Source organism: Neolamprologus multifasciatus, chromosome 15, assembly GCF_963576455.1.
Source record: "Neolamprologus multifasciatus chromosome 15, fNeoMul1.2, whole genome shotgun sequence".
NCBI classification, from domain to species: Eukaryota; Metazoa; Chordata; class Actinopteri; order Cichliformes; family Cichlidae; genus Neolamprologus; species Neolamprologus multifasciatus.
In genome coordinates this window covers 4282113-4304461 of record NC_140453.1, presented here as the reverse complement: position 1 = coordinate 4304461, position 22349 = coordinate 4282113, and the positions used below count along the sequence as shown (strand labels likewise).

The 22349-nt window shown below is 41.7% G+C and overlaps 1 protein-coding gene and 1 long non-coding RNA gene across 5 annotated transcripts in view; one reads left to right on the top strand and one right to left on the bottom strand.

The window, feature by feature from the left end:
* The window catches only part of klhl29 (kelch-like family member 29), a 293874-nt gene that overhangs the window by 33489 nt on the left and 238036 nt on the right, over positions 1-22349 (top strand). The window lies entirely within an intron of this gene.
* On the bottom strand, positions 3366-12523 carry LOC146501336 (uncharacterized). Its single transcript, XR_014869502.1, has 2 exons — positions 7798-12523; positions 3366-6659 (listed from the first exon to the last, which is right to left on the bottom strand). It is a non-coding gene; the product is annotated as an uncharacterized LOC146501336 (long non-coding RNA).

The following is a 22349-nucleotide window of genomic DNA, read 5'->3' as shown; positions in this document are numbered from 1 at the left end:
CCTCTGCGCTATTGTGGAGGAAGGTTGAGGGGTGGAGGTAAATAAAAGAGTGGAAGAGTGTCTGCAGCGGCTAATGAGAAAGAAAGTTACATCTCTCCCGTTGAGGAGTGCAGTAAATTGCTGTGAGGCCTGTGCATTGACTCCTTCTTGTCAGTGAATACTAATAAATCCCAGTGGTCACCTTGATTAAGCTGAACACGAAGTTCCAGTTTTGTGCTCTCGAAAAGGGCTAACCTTGACTTTAGACTGAGCAGGAAATCTCCTGTCGTTATTAATGAATCTAAAGAAAATGTATGTTTTGCACTCGTTTTAGGCTCTCTCTCTCAGTTAAACGCTGGTATGTTTCAAGCAGCAAAGACATAATTTTTTCCTTTTAATAAATGTAACAGAAAAAATATATTTACCATGAAAACGAGATTTAAAAAATAAATCTTTCCATTGGCTCCGTGACTCCATTCACTGAATGCACTGAGATGATGTAGCCAGTATCCAGACCTTGGGGTTACATTATTTTTACATTATGTTCTGAAGGTCCCGAGGTCAAGAATAAATAAATAACAAACAACCTTCCCAAAGATATTCATATTCTTACTTGAAAATACTTCTTTTTCTATGTTACCATGTGGGCTCAATGTCGTTATGCACAGTTCAGTTCAGACCAGCAATGTAGTTAGACTTCAGCCTTCAGCGATGCTAATATTTCATTTAATAGTATAGATTTTACACTATAGATACTAGAGGTGGGAATCACCATACATTCCACGATACGATATTATCACAATACTTAACGCACGATACGATATTATTGCAATTTTTTAAAATATTTTGCGATATTCAGATTCTGTACATAAAGGTAAACTTTATCAATATTCATTTTATCTAATATCAAAGTCTCACACTCAGTCTTTCTCTCATTTCAGTTTTATTGTTGACAAACTGAACGGTTTGTATTACAGTCTAGTCCAACTTAACTGAACAACCATCTGGTACAATTATAGCTATTCTGAACTATGCAGTTTATGAAAACTATGCAGCCCCTTCAGCAACTGAAGAATTTGAAAGTAAATTAAAACAAAATATAATTTTACATTAAATAAAAAAGTTTTAAACTTAATTAAAATAAAACATGTCTTAAATTAAAATAAGTAAACTGTCATGTTTATTGCTGCCATAAAAAAGTTAAACACATTTGGACAGTGAAGGAATGTCAGGATTCTTGCTCAGAAAAAGGATCAACATGCTCTGAAGTCAGAGCACAAAAACCTTTTTTGTAACAAAATATCGATTTCTGCTGTCCCTGTATCGATACATTATTAGCAAACAAAATATCATGATACTACACAGTATCGATTTTTTCCCCCACCCCTAATAGATACATTAAGATATTAGCATTAATTAAAAAGTGAACAGCTGTTTTTAAATTTGATGTGGTGGGAACAGTAAAAATGGCTGCATAAGTAACTTTATCTAAAAAATTTGGACCCAAAGTGATTCAAGGAAGGAGAAATTGTTAGCATTACAGCAACAGGCATCGAGATTGGGTGGATGTCAGAATGTGTACATGCTAAAACGCCATGTCACGCCAGAGGTCTCTGTGCGACTTGCTCACAGCCTTAGAGAATGATACTTCTTACTTAGATGTCTTGGAAAATTTCAGAGATGATGACAGAGCTGATCAATAAAGCAGCCTACAGTCATACCATAATTAACTTTATCAAACCACACAGTGCTTTAACACAACAGGGTGCGTCAGAGTGGTGGATAGGAAGTAATAACACAACTCAGGAATAAAACGAAACCGGTTAACCCTTTAAAACCGGTCAGAGCGGGCACGCTCTGTTTTGCGCAACTACTTTTAAATCCCTGTAGCTCTGCAACCACGTGAGCTAGCACAATAATGTTTTTTGCATATGAAACCAGAGGAGTTGTACTTACATCTTATGCCATCAGCTTGTCCTCGGTCACAGTTTCCTTCCACATAAAGCTTTGCAAAAACTGCATAAAAAGCACTTGCAGCAACAAAACCATAATATTCCAGAAACACGCTTTGCCGATCCGATCAGCTGTTCGTAACACTTCCTAGGTTGGAATAGACATCAGCGTGAACTATCGCATGTCCGCCATTACCTGCCCGAAACCGGAAGTGGCGTCATTTTCGCGGAAATGTAGTCTTTTACCATCAGGGCCTCATGAGCCTATACTGGTGTTTTTAAAAGTTATGTTTGACTTTATGACTTTCTGTGTCGTTTCTGGGATGCTTAGGACTCATATTGCACTGCTGGAAATAGTTTATTTTGATGCACATGCTGCTTTTTTGCAAATTTGCATTATAATATTTATTTTCGTTTTTCCTGCAGTATATAAAAATTGGTGTATTTCAAAAATAAAACTATGAAGACACTCAAAATAAATTCCCTGTGGTGGGAAACTATTTTGTGCAACTGTTTTGTATTTGCAGTTTTGAGGGATAAGCCTCTTAAATTTCTCTAACTAGAAATATATGTTAAAAAACAAAAACGATTTTCAATTGTTTTGTAGTTTATTGCACTTTTTTTGCAATTTATGTAATTACTATGCACTTAATGCATGCATATTATTAAAATTTGGGCTATAACGGTTGTATTGATATATAGCAACTTGAAATGCTCCCAGAAATGGCTCTACAGCATGTAAAAATATAATATAAGCTCTGGCGGACTTGGTTCTATGGTAGGTCTTAAAGGGTTAAAGAAGAGTTTTCAAAATCGCATTCAGCAGCAGCAGCTTATTTGTCGTTGAAGCCAAAATCCCAGTTGGAAATAGCATTTAGATTGTTCAGCTTTTGTTGTTTTAATGTTGTGGCTGCTTGGAGTATATTCCTTTTTATCCTTTAACTAAAGTCTGTAATATTCCACTTTGTGCCACATATGTTCCTTCACTGTCCCACTGTGACGGGATAAAGACATTAAATGCAGAAAGGTGCCTCATGGCTTGCCATAACCTCATCTCCCACAACCACTTACTTAAACTCAGCGGAGTACAGCAGAAGTTGCCTCATGTAGTGTTTTTAAAAACCCTACGTCTGCCACTAGTATTAAAACAGAGTGTCTTCACCTGCTGACGAAGGGGAAAAGAAAAAACCTTTAGAAAGGCATTCATTGGGACACAGCGCGCTGAAGTATTAAGCTGCAGAGACAGGAAGTGTTGGGAGTGTAGTGGAGGGGGGTAGTCCTGGGGAAAGTAATGTTCTAAGCAGAAAATAATGGCACTAATGACATGACCTCTGACCTGGGCACCATGAGGCGCATGTCTGATATTGTCTTGGTTGAGAATAATCAGGTGTGTAGGACGGGTGGGGGGGTTAGGAGCGAGGTCAGGGCCTGGTGCCATTCATAAGACAACCTCTGGCCTTCACAGCACACACACGCACATCTTTAATGATAGAAAGGGGTGGGAGCACGGGGACCCCATTCACATGCCGTCACCAGACCATAACGGAGTCGGAACATAAACGCACATTCATAAACACTGACTGCGACCTGCGCTGTCGTACGTACCCGGTTATATTCTTGTCACATAAACAGTGAGGCATTGTCTCCTGCACGCCCCTGGAGTGATTAAGACGTGCGGCGCGGCAGGGGGTCGGCCCGTGGTTTAAAGGAGCATAGAATCGGAAGAGGCTGACACACAGAAACGCACACACATACACGCAGCGGGGGCTTTAGCATGGCATCTTATCCAGGCCATTGAGGCTAATATCTGTGAATGGGGCATGCTGGCATTTTCATGGTATCGGTGTTGTCGCTTTTCCTTAAAGCGCCCTGAGGGACTGCACGGTATGATCACATCATAAGGGAGAATGGGGGTGAAAAAAAACGACCCTACCACTTTACCTCTAATGTCCTCAATCAGGAGCAGATGACTACAATGAAGGCAATAATATTTAAAAGTCATTAAAAACTGTCGGCTCACGTTTGGCTCAGCAGATAAAATTTCTCCGCTTTGCAGCTTAAAAGGTGCGAGGCAGCCTTGCTTTGGCTCACCGTCATGTGCTCATAGTGATGTTTAAATGACCGGTTTTATAAGCTCTTATGTGCAGCATTTCAAATAGCACATTGTAAATTGAATAGGCTAGAAAAAAACGTATTCATTACAGCTTCAAAATGTCACTCGGCCTTCCACCTTAAAAAGTGCTCAGGTTTATAAAATGTCATTTGTTTAAATTTGTGTTTAACCAGAAAACAAAAAAGACACAAAAAATCACTGAAATTAAAAAATAAATCCGTCTCTGTAGCGTGTGCATCACTGAAGCAAGGATGAGCACGCTGGGACAAAAACAATAAGTCTGATGCTATCTGCCGGCTGCAATTCATTGATTAGACCCATGAGCTGCAGAAATACCGGGATTTGCAAAAGCGTCCCCGCGAAGGAAGAAAATCATTGCATTGGAGAAACGTCGATAAACAGGCTTTACCGGGCAGTTTATTGAAAGACCCCTTCAGTTCCCATTTTTAAATTGCCAACTCGGGCGAGGAAAGCGAGTATAACGCTGCGATATGATGCAAAGAGAAAGCTGAAAAATGTTCAGCATCGCCAGCTGTCCGTCCATCCATCTACTCATGCACCGAGTCCTGTCAGCCGTGCTTCGCCTCAGCCCTCCGTGCCAAACATTCGTGTCCCCCTTTCGGTGAAGACGTCTTGCAGCCCGATGATATCAAGCAGCGGGCTTTGCCATTTCAGAGCACACAGTATGTCTGTCATGTCAGCTGTCTTATTTAAGAATATCTACACCTCAACGTCCCCTATTGCCCGGCCTCCATGCAAGTAATGTCGTATTGATTTTTATGCTTGGCATCTGTGCTCCTGCTATAGCGTTAAGTCACGACCCGTAAATCAAAGCTTAGCGTGCGTCATTAGTTGGCATGCTATTGTAAGAGGGTTATCGCTGCAGATGAGGTGTATTGTTTCACTTAATGTCTTGAGCAGCGCTCAGCTCGAGCTCAGATATAAAACAGTGTGTGCTTCTGGAACAGAATCATAGGTAATTTCATATTTGCAGAACATCATATTGTATTTTATTACATTGCTCTTTCCTCCACGTAGCACAGAAGCGGCTATAAAAAAGGTTGTTATCTTTGTAGTTTTTCCTCATATATGTTTGCATCTGGTCAATCTATTGTATTCAATGATACTGAGAGTATGCGCATATAAACTGGAGTCTACACAATGCATTATGCAATATCAGAGATGGAGATAAAAACCATGACTTATTGCTGTTCCTTCCTCCTTGTTGTCTGCTAAACTTGATTGAACGTTTTTCCATTTTTCAGCCGACTCAAGCTGTTTTGCAGGCAAAAAAAAAAAAGTATATAGGATTTCTTCTTCTTTTGCTTTCTGGGTCGAGCTGTTAGACGGCGTCACCGCTTCCTGTCCTGCATCATTTAAAGAAAATGAAATAAAGTAAAACGGCACGCCGATGTTGTGAATATCCTGTGTCCACCCCGTTCCAGCCCCTGTCAGATTCACAGATACGTTTAAAAGGAAGCAATTTCCATGCCTGGTATGAAGCCTCCTTTTTAACCTTAATTACATCGCAGCTCTGTACGGACCGAATGTCCTCTGCCGAAATTAATTTCCCAACAGGGACTCTTATCAAAGAATTCAGATGTACCTCCTTATCGTCAGCGGTCAGTGGTACTGCGTTATAATGTACTTGCTGCCAAATTTTTATTTGCATAAATGTTGACACGAGCCTTTATAGCCATCCAGAGAGTGCAACTCATTATGTCACCTATCGCTTATGTCAGATGTCCGCCGCCATTCTCAGGCGTGACAAAGATGTCAGGGTTGGCTTGCATGAGACAGAGAAAAGCATTTAACTGCATTTTCCACTTAAACTGGGATTCAGGAGTGCGCTGTCATTTATGCGAAAGGTTATTGTCTTTCAGCAGAGATGACGGGGCGAATACAGATTCGGAGTAGTGAGCCATTACCGACATGCTACAGGTCATTTGCAGTTATGCGTTTATCCGGGCTCTTGTAGATGGAGATTTGTTTTTCACCGTTTTGCCCCGGCTTTAATGACACAATCCAGGAAGCTCTACGATGATCCACAAGTTGTGCATTTTAGTGTGCATGTAAAACGATTAAAGTGATCCTAGTGCAGTTTTATGGATGGCACATGTGTAGCGCAGATGTCAAAGCAACACTATAGGGGCTCATACTTGTGAGCGAGCATTCCTGCACCATATGTGTTTTTCCTTAACTCCGCTGCCCTCGAATCTTCTTTCAGAAACCGCTGCATACTGCTGAGGCAAAACAAATCACCTTTCAGTTTAAACTCCCGCTGCTTACTAAAATAATCAAAATTCACATCGAGCCTCAAAACCCACACATCGAAACCGTCTTTCCTTCCAAGCTGTAAACCCCCCAAAAAATGAAAGTGCTGCTTGTAAAAATTGATTTTGAGATAGAAGCAGAAATTTGTGTTGATAGTAGTACTTGGCACTATAGCATAGAGAATCTGAGCTGGGGAGAAAAGTTCAGTATGCAGCGAGTACCTGGCTCTGTTTTTCTTTTGTTTTGTTTTAAGTGTACTTGAGGTGTCGGATGAGCAGGTTGCGTTGGCTTTTGAGAGCAGTTGAAAAAGAAGCTCGTCTATACGCGCTGACCTTCCGCGGCTAGACGAGCCGATGAATAGGGATGGGTATCGTTTAGGTTTTATCCGATACCGGTGCCAAACCGGTACTTTTGAAACGGTGCCGGTGCTTAAACGGTGCTCAAACCGGTGCTTAAAGAATGGAAAACACAAAATTGGTCCAAAAACGTCTCATGTTCAGCTGTTTTTTTGTAAAAAGATAACAATGTTAGCCTTTTCTGCAGCTATAGGGCATATATGGTATCACTCTTGGCTGGAAGCAGTGCTTAAACAATGGAAAAAACACAAACTTTGTCCAAAATCCTCTTATGTTTAGCTGTTTTCCACTTTTTCTTTGGTCATTTTAGCCTTTTTGGCCAGGGTGAAGGGAGTATCTGCCATCAAACAAGAAGACAGCCACATGTAGCTATGATGGTGTTTGCTAGTTCACCTTACATGCATTAATGTAATAACGTGGTTAGCCTACTCAACGTAATTACACACGAACAACATTAAGCTACTGATGCAGAGAGAAACAGCTGCTGCTGCATCATCATCCGTCATCATTTCTGCTACACTGGCAGGGCTAGGGGCCAGGACTCTCCTCTTCGGGTTTTTGGGGGATGTTGCTAACTCCAGGTCCGATAACAGGCAACCCACAAGCAGTAGATGTGCACGGTGTGAGGTCTCGCAACAAGCTATCAAATACGGCGCATTTCTCGGCTTTAAAAAAGAACGCTATGCGGCGCCAGGTTTTTCATCAGATTTGAGGTGTTACCTCCTTTGACAGTATCACAGTATCAGCTTAAAGCACTTGTTGCAGGCTGCTGAGTTTGCATATTTTGCTGAGAAGTACAGCCAGACTTTTGACCGCTTCGCCTTGGGCATTTTTAATCTGTAGCTTTGCTCTAAAAGAACGTACGTACCTGGACCCGCCTACTATCCTCGGAACGTAAAATGATTGGCTAGAATCTAAAGCGTATCATTCCATACCAGTTGGTGGCGCTAATGCACCTTTCAGTTGTTTGCCAACCGCCAATACAAATGTAAGGAAGAAGAAAGTGTATCACAGCTCAGGAAAAAAAGCACCGAAATAAAGCACCGAAATGTGCGCTGCTTTTCGGTCTGGTTACTACCGTTTATGTCAGAACCGGTGCCATCATGGCACCGGATACCGGTACCCATCCCTACCGATGAAAGAAAAACAATTAACGTCAGTGAAAAGTCTATTAAAGCACCGCGGCTGTCCGGCTGTCGCGCAGGTGTTACTTCAAAGATGCCACCTACAAAGTTTTGTAACAAATTTGCATCGCGACTGTTAAACACGTTTTTAAATCCATCCGGCGCACGTTAATCCGAGCCTCTCCCGGCTCCTTTTCCTCAGTCGTTACGTCTCGTAACGTCGCTCGACTATCACTCGGCTGTTTTTGTGTTGAGTTTGCTCCTCTGTATGCCAACCTCTGCTGCTTTTGTCAGTCTTACAGCCACCCACCGAGATCAGATTAAAGCAGATATGTCGAACACAGCACCACTGAGTGGCACGCCTGGAGCAAAGCATGCTGGGAGTTAGCGGCTCGTACGCTGCTCTGTGACAGCTGAATGGGCGAGTGATGTAAGTGGCACTGTCCCCCCCTGTAATTGCTGTAAACTAATTAGGATGTATGGTTTGTGGGCATTTTAATGGCGCTGCACTGTAATATGTTTTTTATGAGATTTTCCGTAATCTTGTTTTCTCTGCGACTGTCGCTGCACATATGTCGTTCTCTATTTTATCGAAACATTTCACTTGGTAATTAGGTTCCTTACACCTGTGCTTCATCAGCAGACTCATAAATGCTGAAGGCCTTACTTTTCCTCAGTTTTTAGCAGTGCTGTACTTTAAGTTGGGTAAACTTCCATGTAGTGCAGTATTTACTTCGTTTATCCTGCCGCCATCTACCGGTCACAGCCGATGGCGCCCCCTCACTCAGCCTGGTTCTGCTGGAGGTTTTTCCTTCCCACTGTCACCAATTGCTTGCTCATAGGTCATCTGATTGTTGGCGTTTTTCATCTGTTATTGTAGATCTTACAATATAAAGAGCCTTGAGGCGACTGTTGGTGCGATTTGGAGATATATAAATAAAATGTAACTGATTTGAATTGGTTTGAATTGGTACTGTAGTCCCCAAACTGAATGTGGGAAGCTCCAGCGATGACTATTTAACACACATAAACATCAAACTTAGCAACGCATTTATCTTCAGCGACTAAAAGTCCAGCTAGATTGAATCAACAGCTGATACTAGCTAGCTCGCTTCACAGTCAGCACTCCTGATATATCCTCCACCTCCCACTGGATGAGAATTGGTTGGGGGTCCCTTCCGTGGTGTAGATAAGATGGCAACCGCTAACTGTGAGAATTAATCTGGGTTCTTGCAGCGCTCTGTACACGTAGCTGTACTTGTCAGTGTGAATGCACTCAAAATAGCAAGAATGTGCAGGCAGATTTGAGACAGAGGGCACGACTCCATCATTCTGAGATTCAGCACATCCAAAGTCAGAAAAAAGACTCTTAAGGGAGATGGTTTAATTATAATTTGAAAGAGCAGTTAAGTTCTCATCCTCTGTGTATACCCCTTCTCTCTCTTTCTCTCAGTCTCTGGGTCTCTACACCACACCAGATGTCTGGTTACTGGTGTAAACTGGTTCGCGTTCAACTTATTTTGACATTTTAAAATGTGAATGGGGAGAGGTGGGACCAAATAATTAAGAGCTGAATCTCAGCAGGTGAATTCATGTTTACTTGAATGTTTTTTTTCATTTACTTGAATAAAACATACCAATAAATATAATTTGAGGCAATAAATTATCGAGCAAAGGTTAAATGTCTCTACGATGAGTTTATCATCACTTGGAAAGACTCGACCATTTGACGTTTGCTGCCTCAGTGAGCCGCCACATTAACCAGTTCTCAACCAGCTTCTGTACAGAGCGCTCCACCAGCTCATCGAGGGTCTACAGAGCCGATTAAGGAGTACCCTCGCTGGACCATGGTGAAATGGTGGAGTTAGTCTGTCAAACCAAGAGATGGGTCTCACAACAGTGATCTCCTATTCCTCCTGCTGATAGAGGAATAGGAGACAGGAAGAGCCCGTTCTATTTGCTGTTTATTTTGCTAATTCACTCGTGAATTATGGCGTACACATGTATTAAGCAGAGGAGTTGATTGTACAGTAGACTGACGCAGAAACAAAGACATTTTCTACCAAATTTCATGGTTCCTGGAACAACGATCGAGGCTTCTTTTAAAGTAATCTATCATGTCCGCTCAGTTAAATGGATTTTAACACATTTAATCTTCCTGTGAGGACGAATGCTGCTCCACCCGGATTAGGTTTTCTCCAATGTGTAAATACAGCTCGATATAAACTCTGAACTCTTCTCAAAGTGCTGGTAGACTGACATTTTAGTTAGCTTCAAGAAAGGATAAAAAATGTTATATTGCAGTATGGACTACTTGGTCATTGAAATATTGAATTTCTAAGCATTTTTGAGTATGTGTGCTCAGAGTCTGTAGTGCAGCAAAATTATATAGAAAAATATGATTAAAGAAGTGATGAAATAAACCAACAGATCAAACATTTATGAATGCACGGGTTCTTCATTTGCTGTTTTTTTTTCTACGGTTGGATTTCCTCTATCTGCTTCACACCACCAAAAAGTTGAATTTGCTGTATTTCACCGCAGATATTATATAATATTTTTTTATCCCCGTGGCAAAAATGCAGAACAACTTTTTAAAGTTTAAGATCCACTTTCTTATCATCTCTTGGGAATTAAGTTTTAGACATGCCCCGAGTGATTTCTACACATCTAAGCAAAGAACTGACAGGGTCACCAACCTGTGAGCCTCAGTCCCTTCCCCTTACATTACACCCGTGCCATCGACACTTTCTTCTTTTTTTCCACTCACTTTTCCTTTTAAAACTTCTTTCTTTTCTTTTTTTTTTTTTTTTTTACCAAATCAGGCAATTCTGGGTGGAGAGGGCCTCTTGTTTAGTTGTGAAAAATCAATAGCCATTACAGGAGGGAGAGAGAAAATGAAAGAACATGCTCAAGAGGGCGGGAGACAGACTGCTATCCCTGTCAGTCTGACCCTGCCTGACGGCTGTCATCTCCCTTAATTGCTTTGCTAATATCATCCCCGCTCAGCCTGGATCTAGGTCAGCAGGGCCCCTCTGTTGGAGCTGACTTGAGGCTGTCCTGCTTCATGATCTCTCCCGCTGTCTGCCTTTTTCTTTTCCCCCCCACATTAGGGCCATCTCAATTAAAATAAAAACACACAGTAGGAGAGGGAGGAAAAATGCATTGTTTCTTGTTCTGATATGACCTCTCGTTTGAATTAATCCAATCAGACACATTTTTCCTGGCAGTAGATAATCATTTATGCACCCTGCTCTATTCTGGGAGGGGAAATAGACTTGCCAGAATGAACCTTTTTATGTTTCCCTCAGGTGATGCAGGATCTGCTTTTTCTTTGTCTATCGTTCTTTCTGCCGTTTGCACCTTTAGGTCAGAATTCAAAGCTTCTTAGTTACAGAGAAGCTTAACGCCGATAACTTCGGCTTGTGTTTCCGATTTGTTTAATACGGCGCTTTTTATAATGAAAGCATTTGAATCATTTGTGTTTCACAGGTGCTAACTGCCGAATATTTTGGCTCAATGAGATTGAACCGAGTAGATTTAATGATGGTGATTTATTAAAAGTGAATAATTACAGCTGCTCTTGAGGACAGTTGTATTTAAAAAGATAAAAATTTATGAAAACGAATTTATTTAAAAGCAATAAAAACAAAGGATGACGGCGGACAGGATGATATCTAAAGCTGACGGATACATGAGTTTCAAGGTCAATACACATTTTTTGTGAATTAAAAATCTGATATATTGGCAGATATTTTTCCCCCACTAGTGATTCATGTAAGAAATAATAGTACTGTAAATATCAGGGATATGTAACTGAAGTAGATATGAACTAAAAATCTCAAATAACAATTTATCTCAGTTTCAATTAATAAAGAATAAAGATTATTATTATTATATCCATCTATCATGTCCTTCCGCTTATCTGGGGCCGGGTCGCGGGCAGCAGCCTAAGGCTACGTTCACACTGCAGGCGAAAGCGCATCAAATCCGACTTTTTTGACCCTATGCGACCCATATCCGATCATGGTGTGACAGTGTGAACGGCACAAATCCGATATTTTCAAATCCGACCTGGGTCACTTTCGTGTGTGGTACTGAATCCGATACATATCTGATGTTTTAGAACGGTCAAGTCGCATTAAATCTGTCTTTTACGTCACCGACACAAGACATACGCCAATTATCAGCGCCGGAGAAGACATCGTGAACACTGCCTGGCCATCCCGTGTAGATGTCAGTGAAATTGTTGGGAAGACAACGTTGGAGAAACGTGAACATTTTATTTGTACTGTATAATCTGCAGATTCTGACAGAAAGCTGCAACTATCCTTTGAAGCACCGCTCCTCTAAAACAGCAATAAGGATCATTATTAGGTTATTTACATTATTATGTGAATAACAAAATAACTTAAAGCAAAAATTGGGAAACGTAAAATCCGAAGTTTTTATATTAAGGGCCATCAGTCGAACAATATTGTTTGCTCTGGGTCTAAACAGAGCGCGTTGTGTGCGACGTCTTCTTTTGCGCATGCGGGCCGCTTTGAGGGTTCACACTAGAGCGCGTTTGATGTCGCATTTTATTTGTAGTGTGAACGAGCAGACAAAAAAAATTGGATTTGATCAAAAAATCGGAATTGAGCATTAAGACCTGCAGTGTGAACGTAGCCATAGTCTATGTCTACACTAATCCAGATAAATTTGAAAATGGCGTTTTCGTCTAAAAACGCTCCGGGTCCACACTGTTGTTTTCAAAAACGCTACGTTGCTGTACGGCACATGCGTGAAACATGAGACAATTCGACCTGCCTCATTTCTGTCTGCCGTTTTTTTACTTTCCGTCTCTTTGAAACTTCGCGGAAGAGCGCCGAGTTTTATCTGGAGCTATCTGGTGCAAACAGATACTAACCTTTAACAGGGCTGTCAAAATTGAGAGCAAACAAAACGGCTGCTGTACAATGCCGTCCACTCATCTTAGTTGAATTGGTCACATGACTGCATCATATGACTAAAATGTGTCATCGTTTTCCAAAGCCTCCGTTTTTGCTGTTCACGCTGCAACGCGCAAACGGCGTTTTCAAATGTATCCACTTTGGAGAGCGTTTTCAAAAAGCTCAGTTTTCCAAAAACGCCGTCTCAGTGTGGACGAAAGCTCCACCCAACAGCCAATTGGATTGGTTGGTCTTTCTGTTCGTGGCATTTCAAACACATGTTGCCAACAGGGAAATTGCAGAGTGTCCTCATGTCAACAAACAGTGCGACATCAGCACTCTAACATATTTACAGGGTGTTTCTCTCGCTCTTTCTTCTCTGCATATCAGTTTATCCACAGATAGTTAGCACCCTGCCGATATATCGATCGGGCTCTAACGACATGTCATAAATGTGACATCAGCAGCATCATACGCGCTTCCTCTGTAAAATAAAGGGAAGCCCATTTCACTACTAAGGTGGTTTAATTGCGGTGTTGCTCACTCTCAAATCAGACCAAAGGAGTCGGCGCCTTAATGGGTGTAAGGTGCATCATTTGTTTACATGTGAATTTGTAATCTTGATAAAGATTTCCTCTCTCTTCGTTTTTTCCCTACTTATCTCCTATAACGCGGCTTAATGAAGTCTGGAAAGCGAACTGCAACCTAGTTATTGTTGCCAACACACCACCAGTGTAACGGCTCGAATCATTTGATGCTCCAATTATTTTTACAATCAAGTAGGCTTGCATAACAAAACACTTTCTGCGATGAGACTTGAATTTCACTTCCAGCTTTGCTTGGCAAACTGTCCACTGGCTAAAGAAAGTGGGCACTGTGAGGCTGTGTGTTTGAGAGGAAGAAAGGGAGAACATTAGTGAGCGTTGGGGATGAATCACAGACCAGCTGTTTTCTGCCTTTGGGGGAAAATGCTAGTGAGTATGATTCAAGAGCAGCTTGAATAGTTTTATTAGCACCAAAGAGTGTTTCTGATTTGTTATTGTATCAAGCTTTAGACTAGTACCTGGATCTATATAAAATAGGACTGGACTAGGCATAGTGTCTGCAAATCCAAGTTTATACACTTGAAGGCAACGAATAAAATGGAGAAAACATCGGGGTGTTTGAAAGCTTTTCTCGCTAGTCTGCAGCTTTTCTATTGTTTGCATCTCCAGTCATGGCTACAGGCAGCCATTTTAGCACAGACGAGGGACGAGGAACTAGTAATTGTGTCAGCAGCAGTGGCTCTCAGCCAAGAGCTGCAGATACTTTGTACTTTTTCCCCCCTGCTCCCTGTTTAATGGAGCGTGTGAAGGCCAAGGTGTGCTGCCCCGGCCCCAAGTCTAGGCTCGGTTCAAATGGCCTCCCGCACCTTCTCTGATAGGCACAGTGGAACAATAAACCAAAGGTGGAGCAGCTGGAGAAAGCATTAGTGTAAGACCATTTGTTCCTCGCTCCCATTTCAGCCTCGCCGCCCTCCGTTTGCTCCCACAATAAGACCCCTATTTTCATGACCTTTCACGAGTTGCATTACTGCAATTTAGCATAAATGTACAAGTTTATGATTCACACATTTGGGTTTGGAAGCTACCTTCAGTCTGCTGATCTCTCTCCATGAGACCAGAAGAAGGTTTTTTACAATATCTTCATCCCCTGGTGAGCTGTAATCTTGTGTATATTGGCTCACAGTTGCAGATTTCAAGCACAGTCCAAACTGCGCTTCCCTTCACCATAAAGAGTGGAAGTCCAGCTGTCACCCAAACTGTTTGGTTTGGAGGATCTTAGGGAGCTGAATAGAGGCAGACCCTTTGGTTAGCGCGAGGCCTGTTGTTTTGGAACTATTGATGGGAAAAATGCCCAGATTTCACAGATTTGTGGTGCCACTGTTCAGACCACAGCTAGCCTTGTCATTAATGAGCTTTTGAGTCAGACAAATTTCTCTCTCGGTTTCATTTTTCTCCATGTCTGCGTTTTCTTCTAACCACCTTCCTTGATTCACTGAATTTCATTGTTCCCCAGCATACGCCCCACTGCCCTCGTGATAGCAAAGCCTTGACTTCATTACAAATGCCAAGTTTATTATCTATTTAAATATGCTGCACTTTAACTCAACGCTATGTGAAGCAGATAAAACACGATGTCTGAGTGCACACACTCCTTTGTCAGTTCTGTAACAAAGGCTTGGCTTTTTGAAAACACTTTTGGTGAAATGGAAAATATTCTGGAGTGTTAGCAGCTGTCAGGCAGGGATGGCTAAAACCTGAACTCAAATCTCAGGTCAGGCAAAGTTTAGGTTAATTTACGATGTAAATCTTTGCAGTTCTGACTAGATATGAGGTCTCTCTAAACGACGAGGAGTAAAGCCAATCACTTTGCCAATCTGTCGAATTGTTTTCATCGTCTTGATGATAAATTCCATTAAAAACTGTTGCCATCGAATCTGTTAACCACCTAGATTCTACACACCCAATATGGCTGCAACCCCTCCACGTGTGTCCATTAATTTTAAGGACAGCTGAGAGGGTAGTAACCCTCGAGATCTCCATATAAAGCCAGGCCTAATTAATCGATACAAGAAAGAAAGGCATTAAAGCTAAGAAAAAGTAAGTAATCAGTCCTTTTTGGCAGGTTTATAGTGCAGGATTAGATTTAATTAGGTCTTATTTTGTTGTAGAGGCCTTTTTTCCTGTCTTGTTTAGTGAAAACTCCCTCAAGACTACTGTGAAATAAACATGTTTGCCCACTGGTGAATCTTCAGTTAGCCTATTTTGATTAGCGTGTTTGTGAATGCCATAAAAGTTTGTTTTGCACTGTTAACGCTTTTGGAAAAATTTCCATCCTACCAGAAAATGTTCTTCGCTGGGATAACATGAGATGTTGCGTGATCGCCACTATTGTGCATGCTTTTGTGCACACTTGCACATCTGCATTTAAAATTTCATGAAAGACCTAAAGGACAAAAAGCAGTTACAAGAACCAAGAAGTGGCTCTTTTTTTGTTCACATCAACCATGAATTCATTCGCAGGTTCAGGTACTGAACACTGAGGTCTGCTAAGCTATCCAAAGTAAAGCATTACTGTAAATACACCACATTTTCCAGTAATGCATAATGTAATCCATTACTGTACAAAGTAATTGCATTACAGTAATGTAATTATAGTACACAGGCTATTCATTTATCTGCACACTGCATTGGGAAGCATCAGCACAGACGGCATGCTAATGCAAAACCAGACAGAAGCTTAAAGTGATGTTAAAGCTGAGTGTATGCTGACCCCAGCGCAGCAGCCAGAGCCTGAACTTCAACAGGTATCAAAGGCAGTGATGTCTGCTAAGGCTCGCAGCATTGTAGCGTCTGTTTTTACCTGCACCTGTTTCTTAGGTAGAATTACCTTTAATCTCTCTAAAATGTGTAATTTATTGTTTTTCTTTGAGTTACAACCCCAAATCTGGTCCTGAGGCATCTGAGGGTGGTACTGTGGTGCAAACGACTTGAACCTGATGTCTGTGAAGGTTCTCAGTCATCCAGGTCATCGTAGTCAAAGGAGCTTGCAATGAAAAGCATCTAGACTTCTTTAAGTTGCTTGAAGACGTTTCACCTCTCACCGATCATGGCAGACAGCCATCTATAATCCAGTTTTGAGTTCCCTCCCCAGACGCCTTAACGCCCACTCACATCCTGGGCCATCTGACCTCAGGAATTCGCATGATAAGGTGGGGCCAGGTTCCACAATGAGCTCACCCGAAACCCTGGCTGATTGGGACCCACACCCAGTTTCACACCTTGGCTCAGGCGATTAGAGGATCATCAGGGGGTCGTTTTGTCCCTCTGTGGGGGGAAACTCCCACTAGGTTTAAATCTGGGACTCCCCACCATTTGACCTTAGAACTGAAGAAGCTTCTCGGATGAGAGGTGAAACGTCTTCAAGCAACTTAAAGAAGTCCAGACGCTTTTCTTTGCAAGCTCCTTTGACTTGAACCTGAGCGTGCGTCAGCTCACAGTGTGTATATTTTGACTGTGTCAATGCGGTTGATCCTCCCGACCCTTTTTTTTGTGCTGGATTTACAATTTCTGTCTCTTCCAAAATTAAATTGGATTTAGTGGATCATCATTTTGATCCAGTTGAGGAAGACCGTCTATGTGAACTTGACTTTTTAAGAGCCTTCCAAACATGGGATCAGAATAACAGTTCCAGCAGACTAGTTGGAAGGGGATGGGGACCAACTTTTTGCTCCCTAAGTCTTTGGGCACGCCTCCTGCATTAAAACAATGATGGAGATGGTCATGGCAGCTACTCTGACTTAAAACTTGTTACGTGCCTGAATTCCTTTATTGCACTGGGCTAACAGTTGCTGTCGGGTTGTTGCTGTTCAATAATGTGCTACTGATAATTGTTTTAAACAATAATTATAACTAAATTGAATCCAGTCTGTAATCTGCCGCGTTTTGCAGGCGAAATGAAACAGTTATGAAACATGTCCTGCTGCGACAGCGTTCAAACCAGAAGACTGCAGACAGCAGAAGTCCAGGAAATTGTGCAGGTGTTTCCAGCACATTGTTTCATCGCTGTCTGCTCTGTGCCCAGTGAGCACACAGACTGACTGTGTGCTCATGTTGATTAGCCACAACAAGCCTGGTTGCCTTTTTTTTACCATCTGCATGCCACAGCTTTTAGTGTTTGCCCCCCACTCCCAATCCCATTCAAGAAGTGGTTGCCAAAACAATCAGTCGGATATTGACATGAACACACACGAGAGTGAGTTTGTGACTCATATTCCCCCTTTGTGGTCCTGCATCCCGGTAAACAGATTTTTAAAGGTGTGCTTGTTGATAGGTATCACTAACACGGTGCAAGGCCAAAACCTCACAGGGGAAAATGCACAGCGGCACCCAGGAGTGGATGAGATCACAAGGCTATATTGGGATGATCTTTCCATTGGTTTTTCAAATGGCTTCATTTCTTCCTTTCTGTTTTTTATAGCCTGGATTGGCCTAGGTGTGTGTGAGTGTGTGTATAGCAAACTGTCAGTTATCACGTTTGACATCGGCAATTGACTCCCATCAGTCTGCAGATAGGAGTCGCTCCACCAACAAAGATGTGGGAATGAAAGAGGCATATTTTCTCACAACCAGCCCCAGCTCCCCCCTCCCCACCGGCAGCACCTTTTTTAAGGATTTTGTGCTTATTCAGGCAATTCCGTGTTCTCTCGGATCACGTCGAGCTCCGGGCCGCGTTGCGCTCGAAAATACTCGAGACACAAGAGGCCAAATGAAATTGCTTCAATACGTTCTTGATTATTTTTTATGTGGAAAGACGTGGGGGTGTGTGTGTGGGGAGGGACTGTAGATAACCGGTCCCGACACTTAAGAGTGACATCAGCATTATCCTTCCTCATCTCTGCGCCTTTATTGAAACCGGAGAATAAATTCAGAGTTGGTTTCACTGCCGGCACGGCCGCCTGGGAGTAAACGCACTTCAACTATTGTAATAATCCACAAAACACTGCACAGCTAGAGGTGAGACGCTATCTAGTTCACGCAGCATAATGGACACGCAAATGGTTTCACTCAGGACATCAAACTGTTCAGTCATTTAGCTGCTGGTGGTTGGCTGCTGGCCTCTGTCTGGAAAATATAGATTAAAAATCTTCATCCCTGTTACAAAGTTTCACAAAAAACATTCTTTTCCTTCTTTTTTGTGTCAAGCTGCTGATAGCACACGTTTAGCTGCAGTGAAGTCACTGACAGAGATGGGCAGTAACGCGTTACTGTAATCTGATTACTTTTTTCAAGTAACTAGTAAAGTAAGGGATTACTATTGCAAAAACGGTAATTAAATTACCGTTACTTTCCCGTAGGAACGCTGTGTTACTGCGTTACTAAAACCGTGATTTTTTTTGACGTAAGCGAGTGCGACGTTCGTGACAACAGCTGTGTGCAGATCAACAATGGATCATATATCGAGTGCGGAGAGAGTATGAGCGTGCAGCGTTTAAAGCGTGGAAGTACTGACCTTACTTTGAGTTTGATTCCATAAAAAGTGACAAAAACATTAGCGTCCGTTGTGCGTGGGAAGAAAACTTCTTTTTACAGCGAAAAAAAACCCTAAACAAGCACCGAGTAGCTACGACGTAATGGGAAATTCACAGAGAAACTCGCGGATTCTTCCACTGACCGCTGCGGCACACCTGCACCAGGGTAAACCTCCGCCTACCCCACTCCTGCTTTACAGGTGAAAATAGAGCAACAGGACCGCTAGTCTTTGACTTTATTTATTTTCTGCTGTGTTTTACTTGCATCTATTTGAAAGACTGAGTGTAAACACACACAAAAAAATTATTTTATGAGCTGGAATGTGCAGAAAATAGGTTTAAATGTTAAACTAATTTCTTCCAGTCAGAGAATGGTGCATATAATTAAATTTTTGCTTGATGCATAAAGTTAAAAGATTAAAACTAATAAAACAAGTTTTAAAAAAAGAGACGTTTCCATTTGATTACATTTTGTATGATGGATTATGCAGAAAAAGTAGAATTGGGCTGAAAGATCTATCGCTTTATCACCTATTCAGGTTGTAAATCATGTTTTTAAAAAGTAACCAAGTAACTAAGTAACTAAGTAATTAATTACTTTCGAAAATAAGTAATCAGTAAAGTAACAGGATTACGTTTTTGGGGAAGTAATCAGTAATTAGTTACTGATTACTTTTTTCAAGTAACTTGACCAACACTGGTCACTGAATATGCTGTGTGCTTAAAAACCTTTTAGATTATGTGGTTTTTATTTTTAGGTAAGTGTAGTTTTTAAAAAAGTCGCACTGTAGAAATGAAAATGTCAGCTGGACCACTGCTTCACCCCAACAGGTATAATTACTGCCTAGTGCATGGATCTGACAAGTTGAAGTTTAGCTGTGAGTTTGTCCTGACTCATAATTATTAGGGATGTAAAGCGGCAATCTGCAACACCAATGTTCCATTTTTGTGTCGCCGTACATTTGGGCTGTAATCTCGAGGCTGACTCGTCCATTGTTCAGTTGATGTGCTCTCAACCAACCTGCTTCTTATGGACCTCACAACCACAGACTCATCTGAACCTTTTTTTGACAGCTGGCTACACTTTACTGAACTTCTGCTGAAAGCTGGCTCCAATATGGCACCGTGTCAAAGAAATCAAAGTGTGGCTGCAGTTTTTAAAAAGAAGGTGGTAAAAAGTTGAGTTTTTGCATAACAATCTTATAACATATCAGCAGAAAACTGCAATCTAGCTTGTCTGTGTTTATTGCTTTTGGCTTTGAACGTACCAGAACTGGTACGTTTTTATACGTTTGGCACAAACGTCCAACCGCACCTCCGATCCTGACCAATCAACTTATGGAAGAGCAGGCCAACTCAAATTTCTTTGGTTAGCTGTACAGCCACAGTTTTATCCTCCTCTGAGTGAGACTCATTTAAAAGACACTGTCTCAGTGGTGATTTTATTTTTAGAAATTTACCTTTGCCAGTTTTGAATCAGCAAGTTGAGGGTGTAGATTTGCGACGCATAAGAGCCTAACCGTGTAGATGACTTCTCGCGCTTTGTCACCTTCTTTCACACTCGCACAAATTTCATATGCTAAAGGTAAATAGCTTCCTTCCCAGGCCAGTGTGGCGTTGACTGGGATTACTGTGAATAATGTGATGATTGTCAGAGCTTTGGGAAAATAGTGAAAGGTTGTTTACTGCCACACCAACAGTTTTTACAGTTGATTGCTGAACGTTGTTTGATGTTACTCCACTTGGAATTCTCTTTCACACTCGAGTTGTCTATCTGTGAGCTCTGTTACATTCCCTTTGGCATTTAAGGTCCAAAATGATTTGGAGGTTGTTACTTTAAAAAAAGAAAGCACCAACAAAGTTTGTCTTTTTGCTTCTGTTACACTTTGTGTTGAAAAATGGACAATATAATGTTCTTGGAGTGAAACATGTAGATTATTGACCGTTTGGGCATAAAATGGCATGAATATATGTGTGTGTGTGTGTGTGTGTGTGTGTGTGTGTGTGTGTGTGTGTGTGTATATATATATTAGGGGTGCAACGATACACAAAATTTACGGTTCGGTTCAATACTTTGGTGTCACGGTTCGATATTTTTTCGATACAAAAAATGTTCATGCCTTTTTAATTTGTCATTTATTAAAATTATAAATATATATTTTAACTCAAAAGTACAGTTTTTAAATTTAATGTTGCTGAAACAACATTAAATGTAATAAAAAAAATTAATCTATCTGATCGAGAAATCACTCATCTTTGGAAAAGAGAGTTTATTACAGAGAAATGGCTCTTTCCAAAATAAAAGCTATACTATACGCTTCTTCTGGGCTATATTCTCAGCAGCATATTAAACATATCAGGTCCCTATAAGGAGAATCGTGTGCTAACGGCTGTCTAAATGACTCGGGTAAAGTTTGTAGCATGCGTGCTTGTTGTTTTTGTCTGCTTCCACTTGTCTTTGCACTAGGATGATGTCGGCGTAAATGTGCAGTCATATTCGTTGTGTTCCCACTAGTGCTGTCAGCGTTAATCTGAAATGACGTTAACGCCACAACACGGCAAATCTCCGTTAACGAGCTACCGCGGATCGCCTAGTGTGTGGGGCTGGACGGCCAACACGTTAACGAGCTAACTGCGCTAACACACTAGTTCCCACCAATGTAATTGAGCATTGCGTGGCACATCCAACATACTCAGTAGCGGTTTTAGATACGGGCGACACGGGCAGTTGCCCGGGGCGGCATCGTGGTGGGGGGCGGCATCACGGGCATCGGCAAAAAAAAAAATGCTCGTACTCATGCTGCCCCGACGTCAGCCAGCGCATATTGGGAATGGTACAGGCACCGATCAGTTTTCTATCGCCCATTTCCTGGGAGTAAGGGCGCCCTCCGTTTGCGAGGTGAGCCTGCTGCTTGCGGCGCAGAGAGGAGAGGGCGGGGCGGCGGGGGATTCTCTGGTGGCTGGAGCAGCATCTAATAACCAACTCGCAAAATAAAACAAAATAAAAACAAACCAACAAACACGAAAACACCAGACATCATGATACAGACTTATAATTTGCACCGATGTTTTTTCGAAATTCTATACACGAAAAGTGAGCGCGAGAGCCCTCGGTGCACCTGCTCGCTGCTGAAGTCAAGGTAAACTTTATTGTCCTCTCCGCTACATACAGTCCAGTATATAGAGAGACGAGACGACGAGGCTCCAGTTACAGCAGTGCAAATAAACAAACAATATATATAAGAAGAGTAAGAAAATAAACATACACTTTAGGACTCGGGGTAAAGGGATCAATAACAATTTAAAATTTATAGTTTGGTGATTTAAAGTCTCACACAAGCCGTCGAAAGGGGAGGGGGGCCTGCTGCTTCCAAGTAGACCACATTTCATTCATAATGTTGTAAATCCAAGCCCATTATGTATTCATGATTTGAATCCTGGGTTGTGTGAAATCTCCGAAATAAAGTGAATCTGTGAACTAAGGTGTAGGTGTGTTAGATCATGTTGTGGTGATCCTCGAGTTGGGGGATTTGTGTTCATACTGGAG